Raw genomic sequence first — 13,927 nt, 5'->3', positions numbered from 1 at the left:
AGCAGAAGTTTTCATTCCTCAAAATGAAAAAAAAGAGAGTTACTTTAAGGATGAAAACTCAGAGAATGATAAAATGTATACTATTCTTTGATCAAATTCTTCTTTGTACTATTAATAAAGCTGTTAATTTCCCTGCTCTCCTCTTTTACTCCCTCTCTGTTTTCTTTATTCTCTCTCTGGTATTATGTGGTTTACATACACATCTAAGCTTTAAGTTATTTGACCTCTAAAAGTCTCTTTTCTCATCTGTAGAATGGATGATATGTAATGCACACAGTATTACACCATTTAGAGGCTTAAATGAGACAATCTATAAAAAGTACTTTAAAAAATTTGCTCTGTCCACTGTAGGTACATATCAATAATATACTTGGACTTGTTACCAACCTCTGCTATTATTCCTACTATTGTTCCTTTTACTATTGCAACTGCCACTTATAACAAAGCTGCCATTATTATTATTTTGTAAGCTAATATGTAGGGCATAGTATTAAATTATTGCCTTAGTGGAAGACTAAACGGCTAATAAATGTTCACAGAATATTTACTGAAAAAATACTTAGTTTTCTATAATTCCCCAAACTGTTAAAAAAAAAAATGTAAAATTATATGTTGTTGTTCAGTCACTAAGTCATGTCCAACTCTTCGTGACCCCATGGACTGCAGCATGCCAGACTCCTCTCTCCTTCACTATCTCCTGGAGTTTACTCAAATTTTGTCCATTGCATCGGTAATGCTATCTAGCCCTCTTATCCTCTGCTGTCCCCTTCTCCTTTTGCCTTCAGTCTTTCCTAGCATCGGAGTCTTTTCCAATGCATCAGCCCTTCACGTCAAGTAGCCAAAGTATTGGAGCTTCAGCTTCAGCATCAATCCTTTCAATGAATATTCAGGGCCAGTTTCCTTTAGGATTGGCTGGTTTGATCTCTTTGCTGTCTAGAAGACTCTCAGGAATCTTCTTCAGCACCACAATTACATGAGTGCACAGCAAAAGACTAAGAATTGCACTGAAAATTTAGCTAAGATTACATGGAAAGAAAAGATAAATGTTACTTTCTTTTTCTTCTGTGAATATTTCTGTATTTTCAAAAGTTTCCATCCTTACCAAACTAGATTTAAGATTCCATCCCACACAATTAATGTAATGATATAAATAATCAATTTATAAATTTATAAATCATCAATCTTCAATAAGAAAATGATTCAATCCCACACATATTTGATACCCATTTTATGTGAAGCACTTTATGTCGTGGAGTGATGAATACCCAGTCCCTGACCTCAAAAAGGCCTCCATGTGCAGGAGAAGGTCTAGTTAACACAACATGGCTTTAATAATGTTTCAGCCAAAGCAAGAATGAGTGAACGGCCTTTGGCACATACCATCCAAACAGGCCTGCAAGAGTTAAACAGTCTTGGTTATATTAACAAACACTTGTAACTGGACTTGTTGTTCACAAAGCTAATTACCTCTGACTCCATATAGATTATACTCTGCACCTAGCATCCTTCTCCCCCTAAAGTCCCTTGTAGGATTTTTACATCTCAAAAGGAAGAAGCTCATGGTCAATAACTTCAAGGACTGGACTGCTGAGCCATCTGAGGCCAGCTTTTGACTGTAAACTTACAGTCAAAAAAAAAAAAAAAATCTACAAGACCTTCATGAAAACCGCTTCCAACTCCCCAGGAGAGGGGGCATAGTTCTTGAGGTGCTAGCCTGCTGTGTATTCCCCAAAGTAACAGCTAAAGAATAACCACACTTGTTTAACTCTTGCAGGCCTGTTTGGCAGGTATGTGCTGAAAATTGCTCACTTATTTTTGTTTTTGATGCAAAAATAATGACCATCCTGGAATTCCCTCATCCTCATATACAGAAAATTGTACATCCACATTTCTTGTCTGTGTCTCCTTTTAGAAAATCATCTGAGCTGAGTTTGGAGCCCTGTGTGCTTTCATTATGGGTCTATCAAAAGCTCTGCTTAGTCGAGCCACCTCATGAGACTCTCCTCTGGGCTCTGTCCTTACATCCTCAGTGGACTTCTTTCCTTTTCTGGCAATACCTCCTGGTAGCTGGCTTCTCCCTTAACCTTCTCAGCAGTGGACTCTCTGCGAACATTGCTCAATTGTCTCAGGACCCCGATTATAGTCCCTCATTCATCATTTCAGGCTACACACCTTTCCTACCCAGCCTATCAGCACTGTGAATAATCAACCATCCTCTGTGTCTTGTAGCCCTAATTTCACTTCCATGCTTTCCTCCCTACCAGTCAAGACAGTTTCAAAGAAGAAACTGTGGCAAGGTCTTTGGATCACAGTTTCTCTCTGTCACATGGAATGGAGTTTATGAAACATATTTTGATGCATAATATTCTAATTTCAGTTTATACATAGGAACCAAAGCTGTAACAGAAATAAATTTAATTCAGTCTACTGAAAGATTCTTATACATTAAATCCCAGACATGATGTTTCACTTCTAGAGTATTTGTTTAAGAGAAGGTGTATGTGAATTATACTGGCTCATAAAATTGATCTATGTGAAGCTTAAAGTAGATTGATGAGGTGATTACCATTTACAAAAAAAAAGATGGAATAACAAATGGTATTTCAGACACAAAACAAGAAAACTGATGTCATAAGCCAAGCAATAGCCTTAAATTGATAAATTACCTATTCACAAGTAGAGACAAAAATATATGCAACTAAGCACTGAAATATAGTTATGCAACATAGAGATTTTTGCTTTGAATAATAAAACAACAAGAATTAAATTACTAAGAAAATATTTTAAATATGAGGTACCACATGAAATGATAAAATACATTTTCAAAGACTTTTTAGGATTTGTCACCAGCTGTAGGAATATCAGGAGCTCCTGCTACAAACTATTTATTTTCAGAAACTTTTCTCTTACTCCAAAGTTCATTCTAAACTTTTTGGTCTGAAAATCATCTATTTAAGGATAAATAAAGAAGATTATAAAAACAAAATTTGAAGAGTTTCTCATTTTGTCATCCAGTATGTGATATCATCTGTACTAAGCAATGGCTATATCCCTTCCTTTTTTATTCCTCCAAGCATAAGGAAAAAAATACCATTCTTTTGCTTTTACCTTTTTTCACAAGCTTGGGTTATTCTAGGATTTCTATTTCTAGAAACTATTCTGAGACATCTGTGCCTCTCCTATATTCATCCTACATTATGTGCCTTTTTCTCCATCGACTTTTTCTACTTACTCCTATTAGACGTGGGCCTGCTAGAACTGTCTTATTGATGACTTTCAAGATATCACATCCACATTTTCCCCTTCACTGGTATCATTTGGCAACATCTAATTAGATTTATGTTTTAGAGATCTTTTGATTTTCTTCCATTTTCAAATTCTAACCTGTGGATACATGCTTACTTTTGATTGGATCATTTTGGAAATCGTTCTTAAAATCTAGTGGATAGATTTAATCTGCTTTTTCTTCCACTGTCTATCAGGTGTCCCAGAATAATATGGCTAACATTTTTGATCATTCTTTTTGGTTGTTTTCATTGGTGCTGTAATCTTCTGCTAATATGGTCCATGAAAGATAAAGTCATGGTTGGGTTTTTAAAAGCAAAAACAAAATGAAAAGCAAACATGCTAATCCCACTCCTCACCCCAGCAAAAAGTTAAATTTATCTATAGAACATCACTATTGGTTCTGTATAAGAAATGTTTGCTGTTGTATACTGAACATATGTTTTTCTTTTCTTCCTTTCCACTGTCTTTCAATAGGTTGTTTTTTTTTTTTCTTAACCATCTACTTCTGTTTCAAATTGGAAAGTACAAGGGATATTTACCCGATGTAAACTTGTTCCCATTACAATTTAAGAAGTTTAACATTTGAAAAAGTAGGTAAATTTTATTTAAAAATTTATAATGACTGATGAACTTAAAATGATTGAGTTATAGATTCAATTCCCCTCTGTTATAAAGAAAAATGGCTAGAATTGCCTATTTACATTCTGGTTGTTCAACAACATGGTTTTTTAAAAAAGTCTAATACAACTTAATGAAATTGAAAATTAATAAATAAGAGGTGTCCTTAAACAATGGCATTGTTATGGTTTCCTTTAACTATTTATATGCCTAACTATAGTGAAGTCAGCTTATATCCAATCCATTATTAATAAAAAACAGTCTGCCTAACACCAGTGTGTTCTTTTTTTACTCCAACTTTTCTTCCTTTATGTATGACTGACCTACAAGTTCAGAGAAATCTGATTATAGATATGGAATTTAGTTGAAGAACACTTAGATTTTTATGAAAATTTTATATCAAAAATATATTGAAAATACAAGGAAGGTAACCTACTTCTGCTGGTGCTAAACTTTCTACCAGGGGTAAACTTAAAGCCCAGGGAAATGACACTCCAAAGTAACTATTTCCTGCACAGTCAGAGACTATCACATAGAGTGCTTTTGGAGAAAACAGGCCAAACTTTCAGTGACAACATTGTGTTGACTTCCTAGGGAAATGAATTTCAGTTCTTGCCAGGCAATCAGTCCTGTGCTTAGTATTATATATGTGTGTTTGGGTGAAGGAGCAGGTTGGAGGATTAAGAGCTCAAAGAAGAATGAGGCTAGTTCCTTCCCTCTGGATATAGTATTGACTTAATGGCTGTTCAGTACCATATGACCATAATCAAAGATTTCTTTGTGAATTTTACAGCAAATAAATAAGACTCTGTCATTTTTATTTTGTTCTCATCTTTATTTTGAAAAAATTGATAAAAGAAACAAATACTGTTATATAATAGCAAATAAATCCTTCCCCAATGGTATATAGTGACTAATTTATGTCATTTTTAAGATGGATGATTAGAATAACCAAAGCTCTATAGCCAGTATGGTCTCTGGATTCTACAAATACAGAATCACCTATAATCAAAGGAAATTAATTTCTTGATTTGGTAACCTAAGAGTGAAAGCACACCATGGAAAACTATGGAGTGTCCTGTAAGAATATATTAGAAAGAATTTATTATAGGACCTTTATTAAAGCAAAGAAGAACTTAAGTGCCTCTTGATGAAAGTGAAAGCAGAGAGTGAAAAAGTTGCCTTAAAGCTCAACATTCAGAAAATTAAGATCATGGCTTCCTGTCCCATCACTTCATGGCAAATAGATGGGGAGACAATGGAAAAAGTGAGAGACTTTATTTTGGGGGCCTCCAAAATCACTGCAGATGGTGACTGCAGCCATGAAATTAAAAGACACTTGCTCCTTTTTGAAAAGCAATCACAAACCTAGATAACATATTAAAAAGCAGAGACATTACTTTGCCAACAAAGGTCTGTCTAGTCAAAGCTGTGGTTTTTCCACTAGTTATATATAGATGTGAGAGTTGGACTATAAGGAAAGCTGAGAGCCAAGGAATTGATGCTTTTGAACTGTGGTGCTGGAGAAGACTCTTGAGAGTCCCTTGGACTGCAAGGAGATCCAACCAGTCCATCCTAAGGGAGATCAGTCCTGAATATTCATTGGAAGGACTGATGCTGAAGCTGAAACTCTAATATTTTGATCACCTGATGTGAAGAACTGACTCATTAGAAAAGACCCTGCTGCTGGGAAAGATTGAAGGCAGGAGGAGAAGGGGATGATGGAGGATGAGATGATTGGATGGCATCACTGACTCGATGGACATGAGTTTGAGCAAGCTCCAGGAGTTGGTGAAGGATTGGGAAGCCTGGTGTGCTGCAGTTCACAGGGTCACAAAGAGTCAGGCACAACTGAGTGACTGAACTGAACTATTATAGGGCCTGGGCTTGGGCTAAGTGATTTTGAGGGGGGTTTAAGTGAAGATTTATACTGGGCTGGATGCCGTAAGGAAATTAAGGTAATTCTTGATTGGCAAGGAGATCCAACAAGTCCATTCTAAAGGAGATCAGCCCTGGGTGTTCTTTGGAAGGAATGATGCTAAAGCTGAAACCAGTACTTTGGCCACCTCTTGTGAAGAGTTGACTCATTGCAAACGACTCTGATGCTGGGAGGGATTGGGGGCAGGAGGAAAAGGGGATGACCGAGGATGAGGTGGCTGGATGGCATCACCGACTCGATGGATGTGAGTTTGAGTGAACTCCGGGAGATGGTGATGGACAGGGAAGCCCGGTGTGTTGTGATTCATGGGGTCACAAAGAGTCGGACACGACTGAGTGACTGATCTGATTTGATGATTGGCTATCATAATAACTTTTATTTAGAAAATGAGAAGTTGAAGCATGGCTAAAGCTGTAATTTATAAAAATGCAGCAGTAGCTTATAATCAACCAGAATAGAGGGATAGTTGGTAATTTTTGTAATTTGGACAATGGTCTTTTTACTCTTGTTCTATCAGAGTCATTGGATGTCCTTGTCTGATGATGTCATGTGAAATTTTTATGTTCGACCAAAGAACATTGTGCTAGTTCTGAGTCCTGGGCCATCTCCAGCAATACCAAGGCCTATCTGGTAACGCCAAGTCAGCTCCCAAATGACAAGAAATGCTTTCTCATTTCTTTGACCATATTAGAGAACTTAACATCTTTCAAATAAATAACAAAATAATGAAACTACAATCCATTTACCAATAAGCATTTTTTTCCCCCATTTTGCAAAGCTCGATGATATATCAGAAGAAGCAAAAGGAGGAAGAGGGATGGGAAGTGAGGGAGGAGGAAGATGTGAAGTACCAGAAGAAAGATCAAGGAGTCTCTTTCTAAGGAGCACGAGAGAGAGAGAGAGGTAAGGAGACGTCTGAGCTGACTCCAGTGATCCCTGATGTTCACATTTTTTGCAGTCCCTTGCCTTTGTGGGTACTGGACCTCCTGCCTTGCTTCTAGTAGATAGAGCACAACAAAAGCGATATGACGTCACTGTCAATGCTGTGTTACATAAGGCTGTGCTTTCTCTCTCGTTTGCTCTCACTCTCTCCACTTCTACTTGCTTGCTCACTCTGAAGAAGCAAGCCACTGTGTTGTAAACTTTTGTATAGAGAATCCCATATGGCAGCGAACTGAGGGAGGCCTCCTGCTAACAGTTAGCAAGGAACTGAAGCCCTCAGCTCTTCAACCCATGAAGACTGAATGAATACCATGTGAGTGAGTCTGGAGTCCATGTGTCCCAGTCAAGCTGGGAGGTAATTACAGCTCCCGGCTGACAACTTGATGTCAACCTAATATGAGACTTTGAGATGCAAGTGCCAGCTAAGCTGTACCTGGATTCCTGAGCCACAGAAACTGTGCAATAAGAAATATTGCTTGTCTTAAACCATTAAGATTGAGGGTAATTTGTGACACAGTGACAGATAACTAATACAGAACATCAGGGTGGGATAAGGGGGAGATGAGTGAGGAAACTAGAACATGGATTTTAAGGAGGCACTTGCTCTCCAGGCTGTGCAAGTTCCTCACTCACCCTGGTCCAGCTCTGCAGGAGAGGTAACATTTAAAAATGAGGCATGAAGGTGAGACTGCAGGAAAAAGCACCGGAGCTTTGACTACAAATCCATTAAACTACTATGTATTACATTTATTTTGTGAGAGTTTAATTCCATTGATGTATGTTATATGCTAATCACTCCAGTCGTGTCCAACTCTGAGTGATGCTATGAAATGTAGCCTGCCAGGTTCCTCTGTCCATGGGATTCTCCAGATAAGAATGCTGGAGTGCATTGTCATTCCCTTCTCCAGGGGATCTTCCCGACACACTGATTGAGCCCATCTCCTGCTGCTGCTACTGCTGCTAAGTTGCTTCAGTGGTGTCCGACCCTGTGCGACCCCATAGACGGCAGCCCACCAGGCTCCCCCGTCCCTGGGATTCTCCAGGCAAGAACACTGGAGTGGGTTGCCATTTCCTTCTCCAATGTATGAAAGTGAAAAGTGAAAGTGAAGTCGCTCAGTCGTGTCCGACTCTTAGCGACCCCATGGACTGCAGCCTACCAGGCTCCTCCGTCCATGGGATTTTCCAGGCAAGAGTACTGGAGTGGGGTGCCGTTGCCTTCTCCGCCCATCTCCTGCATCTACCGCCAAAATTACAATAAGTGCTCTAGGAAATCGGCCAACAATGAAAACTAGTAGATAAAATAAGAAACATGATATTCTACACAACTTTATACACACCTATTTTTAGGGAAATTTAGACAATTATGTTCTTAGTTCTGGAAAGAGGTGGAAGGCAGAAGAAAGAGAATTCATTGTTGCTAAATGTTACAAAATATTTGTTATAGGAGAGTTTCTTAGTAATATCTTATATATACACTAATTTTATGAGCTCATCTCCCTAAACACCCCAGCAGGAAGTAGACAGAGAAAGGATAAAAGCACCAAAACAAAGTATAAATGCACTCTATGGCACAGCAGGAGCAACGTGAATGAATGAGTCATTTAAGCAGAACTTTGTGTGTGTGCCAAAAGCCATGTTGTGGAAGAAACCATTTTTAAGGACTTCAAGATAAAGCTAAATTATGTCAAAATATCAGATCAGGAAATAATGGAGAGGCAAAAGAAAAGTGAAAGGATTAAAATATTTTGTTATATTTTCATACAAGTTAAATTTGATTTTAAGGAAATAAAACATAAAAGCTAATTGCTGTTTTGTAGTATATTGATTAAATGTGTGCTGGTGTTTAGCAAGCTTGACAGCTCATTTTCAAAATTCAAATCATAGAAATTTCAAGAAACCTTAGACCAGTTCTTTCTTCTTCAGTCATGATGTGCACCTGAGTCACTTGGGGATCTTATTAAAAAGTAGATGTTATACCCTTCAATTGAATAATTTATTTAAATAATAATAAATTATTAAAATTATTGATTATTAATAATAATGTAAATAATAATTATTTAAAATAAACACATTTTTTAAAAAGTAGGATGGCTAATTTAGTGAGTCTGAGGCAGGTCCATGACTACATTTCAACAATCTCCCAGAAAATATCTTTCTAACAGGTTGCCATATTCTACACAACTTTATACACACCTATTTTTAGGGAAATTTAGACAATTATGTTCTTAGTTCTGGAAAGAGGTGGAAGGCAGAAGAAAGAGAATTCATTGTTGCTAAATGTTACAAAATATTTGTTATAGGAGAGTTTCTTAGTAATATCTTATATATACACTAATTTTATGAGCTCATCTCCCTAAACACCCCAGCAGGAAGTAGACAGAGAAAGGATAAAAGCACCAAAACAAAGTATAAATGCACTCTATGGCACAGCAGGAGCAACGTGAATGAATGAGTCATTTAAGCAGAACTTTGTGTGTGTGCCAAAAGCCATGTTGTGGAAGAAACCATTTTTAAGGACTTCAAGATAAAGCTAAATTATGTCAAAATATCAGATCAGGAAATAATGGAGAGGCAAAAGAAAAGTGAAAGGATTAAAATATTTTGTTATATTTTCATAAATTTGATTTTAAGGAAATAAAACATAAAAGCTAATTGCTGTTTTGTAGTATATTGATTAAATGTGTGCTGGTGTTTAGCAAGCTTGACAGCTCATTTTCAAAATTCAAATCATAGAAATTTCAAGAAACCTTAGACCAGTTCTTTCTTCTTCAGTCATGATGTGCACCTGAGTCACTTGGGGATCTTATTAAAAAGTAGATGTTATACCCTTCAATTGAATAATTTATTTAAATAATAATAAATTATTAAAATTATTGATTAATAATAATAATGTAAATAATAATTATTTAAAATAAACACATTTTTTAAAAAGTAGGATGGCTAATTTAGTGAGTCTGAGGCAGGTCCATGACTACATTTCAACAATCTCCCAGAAAATATCTTTCTAACAGGTTGCCAAGGGTTGCATTTTTAAAGAAGCGTTGCTGCTGCTGCTGCTAAGTTGCTTCAGTCGTGTCCGACTCTTCGTGACCCCAGGGACTGCAGCCTACCAGGCTCCTCCGCCCATGGGATTTTCCAGGCAAGTGTACTGGAGTGGGTTGCCATTTCCTCCTCCAATGCATGAAAGTGAAAAGTGAAAGTGAAGTCACTCAGTCGTGTCCGGCTCTTTGTGACCCCATGGACTGCAGCCTACCAGGCTCCTCAGTCCATGGGATTTTCCAGGCAAGAGTACTGGAGTGGGGTGCCATTGCTTTCTCTGTAAGAAGCGTTACAAGTTCTTAAACCTTGGATTTTAGGACAGGTGTAGTCCTTGGACAAGCAATATCAACATCACATGGGAATGGTTAGGAATGCAAATTTTTGAGCCCCACTCCATATTATAGAATCAGAAACTCAGGATGGTGCCCAGAAATTTCCTATCTATCAAAGCTCCCAGGTGAATCTGAGACATAAGTAAGTTTCACTGTCTTAGGATACAGTGTTTCTGAACCAAGGGTACATATTAGAAACTCCTATGGAATTTCTTTAATTTCAATGAGAATGTACTTGTTCATTGACTCTGAGTAAACTGGTTAGAGAAGGAACCTAGAGAAAATTTTAAATTATCCTTAGTTGGGTAGGGGATAATAATGAAAAAAAAAGAGAGAGAGAGAAGGAGAAACACTGTATTTGAAAAATTGCAGAGAAGTTCAATGATTTATCAAAGTCTGAGAACCAGAAATGAAAGACTGCCCAGTTTTCATTTAGGGGGTTCCCAGGTGGCACTAGTGGTAAAGAATCTGCCTGCCAGTGCAGGAGACATAAGAGACATGGGTTGGACCTCTGGGTCAAGAAGATCCCCTGGAAGAGGAAATGGCAACCAGCTCCAGTATGTTTGTCCTTAAAATCCTAAGGACAGAGGAGCCTGGTGGGTTATAGTCCATGGGGTCACAAAGAATTGGACATGACTGAGCATGTGAGCACATCACAATTTTCATTCAAGTTCTTTTCCTGGCACTTCAAGATGATAGCAGGATGACTTGAAATAATCCAAAATGGTCTCTTTCTCATGGAATGTATATAATCTCAGCATGCTGTTGTCTTTTCCTCTTGGGATAAAGAAACAGTCACCCATTCTGAATTGCCCTCTGGGACACAGCCCATTCAGAGGCCTGTATTAGTCACTTAATTACATTCTCTTTCAGTAGCTTCACATTGCTATTACAACACAGAAACTAAATAATTGTTTAAAGCAAAGCTGTGATAGCCCAGGCAAAGCTTTGAAAGCATAGTGAATGTAATACACACACTAAGACTACAAGTGCCTACTTTTAAAAATGTTGTTTCCTTGCTTTTTAAAAAGGGTTTGAAAATAGGTTATTTTTACAGTTGGTGTTTTTTTTTTTTCCTTCTAATTTCTATTTTACAATTTTTCCAGTTTAAGAAATATTTTGTTCAGCCTACATGAGCCTATATATTTTTTATTACTGTATAATGAAGATTTGTACCTAAAACAAAATTCTTTTGAAAGTTCTTACTGTTCAAGGAGAAAGCATATTGAGAAATGTTTATCCTTGCATGTATCTTATGTTCTTAATAGATTCATATATCAAAAGTACCTAATAGTACCCAGGACTTTTCTAGAGTCTAATTCAAATGAGTGTCTCTAGTCCTTTTTAGGGAGATGTTAAGAGAATTTTAGGGGACTTCCAAGTCTTTTAGATTCATGAACAGTGGTTCTGAATTTGAATGATGCTGCTCTGCTAACTTGGCTTCTCACTGGTAAAGAATCCACCTGCCAATGCAGAAAACGGGTTTGATCCCTGTATCAGGAAGATCCGCTGAAGAAGGAAATGGCAACCCACTCCAGTATTCTTCCCTGGGAAATCCATGGACAGAGAAGCCTGGTGGGCTACAGTCCAAAGGAATGCAGATTCAGACACAACTGAGCATGCACGAATGCTCTGCTAACTGGCTTTAAAAATAGGTGGAGACAGTTTGGATTTTACATTGAGTAGTGGCATTTAGTAGATGGAGGCACGGTGGCTAACCATGCTGCAGTGAGAGAGAAAGTGTGGCAAAATGAAGGATTCGACCCCAGATGGCACTCTTTTGACAAACACTTAAGGAAGGAATCATGGGTTCTATTTTGCAATCTCAGGGAATGGGGTGGAGAGCAAGTGCCCTCTGGGCATATGGAACTCACTGTGAAGTGACAGAGGTCGTTCTATCCAGGGAACAGCAGCAGATGGGGGCAGCTGAGAGCACACCAGTTTCAGGCTTTGAAAATACTCTTTGAAAGATTTGTTTGTTAAAAAATGTTCTCCTTTTAGAATGCTCAGCAGGAAAGAGCAACATGTACTCTCAAAATGATGTTGAAAAGTGACTCTAACTAGAGGCAGAGGACAGGAGTCTGATGTTAAGCAAAGAAGCAAGACATAAGAAGGAATTTACTCAAAGAAAGTGAAACTCTGACACATGATCAGTTCAAGTGCATGCTCTGTGGTCAGGGGGCACAGGGAAGAAAGATAACTGTAATAAATGTAATATTTATTACATTCTTCTCTCTGGGCTTTATAAATTTCATGCTTTCTAGAAAACCGGTTTCCAACCAAAAGTTAGCATGATAGCTACACTGGATAGCTTTTATCAAATTAGACATAACTTTGTTCTTACGGTGTTCTCAGGTATTCAGCCTAGGCATGTGTATTCTGTACTTTAATGAAAGTTTCTTAAATCTGAAATACATCCTTGGATAAAGAGGAATTAATGAACAGCATTTCATATATATATGAAGAACTCAACTTAGTAAGAACTTAGTTAGTAAGAACTTAGTAAGAACTTAGTAAGAACTTAGTAAGAACTCAACTTGAAGACCATCTTAAACAAATTTTTAAGTGTACAATATGGCATTCAACATTCAGAAAACTAAGATCATGGCATCTGGTCCCATCACTTCATGGCTGATAGATGGGGAAACAGTGGAAACAGTGGCTGACTTTATTTTTCTGGGCTCCAAAATCACTGCAGATGGTGACTGCAGCCATGAAATTAAAAGACTTTTATCCTTGGAAGGAAAGTTATGACCAACCTAGACAGCATATTAAAAAGCAGAGACATTACTTTGCCAACAAAGGTCCGTCTAATCAAGGCTGTGGTTTTCCCAGTGGTTGTATATGGATGTGAGAGTTGGACTGTGAAGAAAGCTGAGCACCGAAGAATTGATGCTTTTGAACTGTGGTGTTGAAGACTCTTGAGAGTCTCTTGGACTGTAAGGAGATCCAACCAGTCCATCCTAAGGGAGATCAGTCCTGGGTGTTCATTGGAAGGACTGATGTTGAAGCTGAAACTCCAATACTTTGGCCACCTGATGCAAAGAGCTGATTCATTGGAAAAGACCCTGATGCTGGGAAAGATTAAGGGCAGGAGAAGAAGGGGACGGCAGAGGATGAGATGGTTGGATGGCATCACCGACTCGATGGACATGGGTTTGGGTGGACTCTGGGACTTGGTGATGGACAGTGAGGCCTTGCGTGCTGTGGTTCATGGGGTTGCAAAGAGTCGGACACGACCAAGCGACTGAACTGACTTGAACTGATGGCATTTTAAGCTATTGGCACAATGTTGTACAGCAGATCTCCATAGGTTATTCAAGCTTGCACAAAATATTAGCTTTTTCTGCTCCAATTGTGATGCTATGGATGGTGAATTCCTGACCACACTTCTCAGAAACAACATGGAATACAGCTATGCTGTAACATAGGGGAGTGTCCAGTAAAAATTTTGATTGAAATAATAAGTGAATATAATCTTTCTGCTGTTTGTTCACTGAGGATCAAGAAACTGAGGCTTTTCCTCTACAATTTTATGAAAGGTTTCTGGAAGTCTAGGGGAAAAAAATATTTAGTGTTATATGATTCAAAACAAACAAACAAAAAAAAAAACAAAAAAAACTTCACCCTTCAATTCCTAACAGGAGGAAGTTCTGAGAGGGAGATAAATAAAAAGAATTGCCACAGAAGGATAATTTGATATATCCTAAGCAGCAATAGCAAAAAAATAAGTCTCAACATGTCTCTCTATGCGTTTTCCCATTCATTC

The sequence above is a fragment of the Bos mutus genome, chromosome 6 (genome assembly GCF_027580195.1).
Source record: "Bos mutus isolate GX-2022 chromosome 6, NWIPB_WYAK_1.1, whole genome shotgun sequence".
NCBI lineage: Eukaryota > Metazoa > Chordata > Mammalia > Artiodactyla > Bovidae > Bos > Bos mutus.
This window is presented reverse-complemented; position numbering follows the sequence as displayed.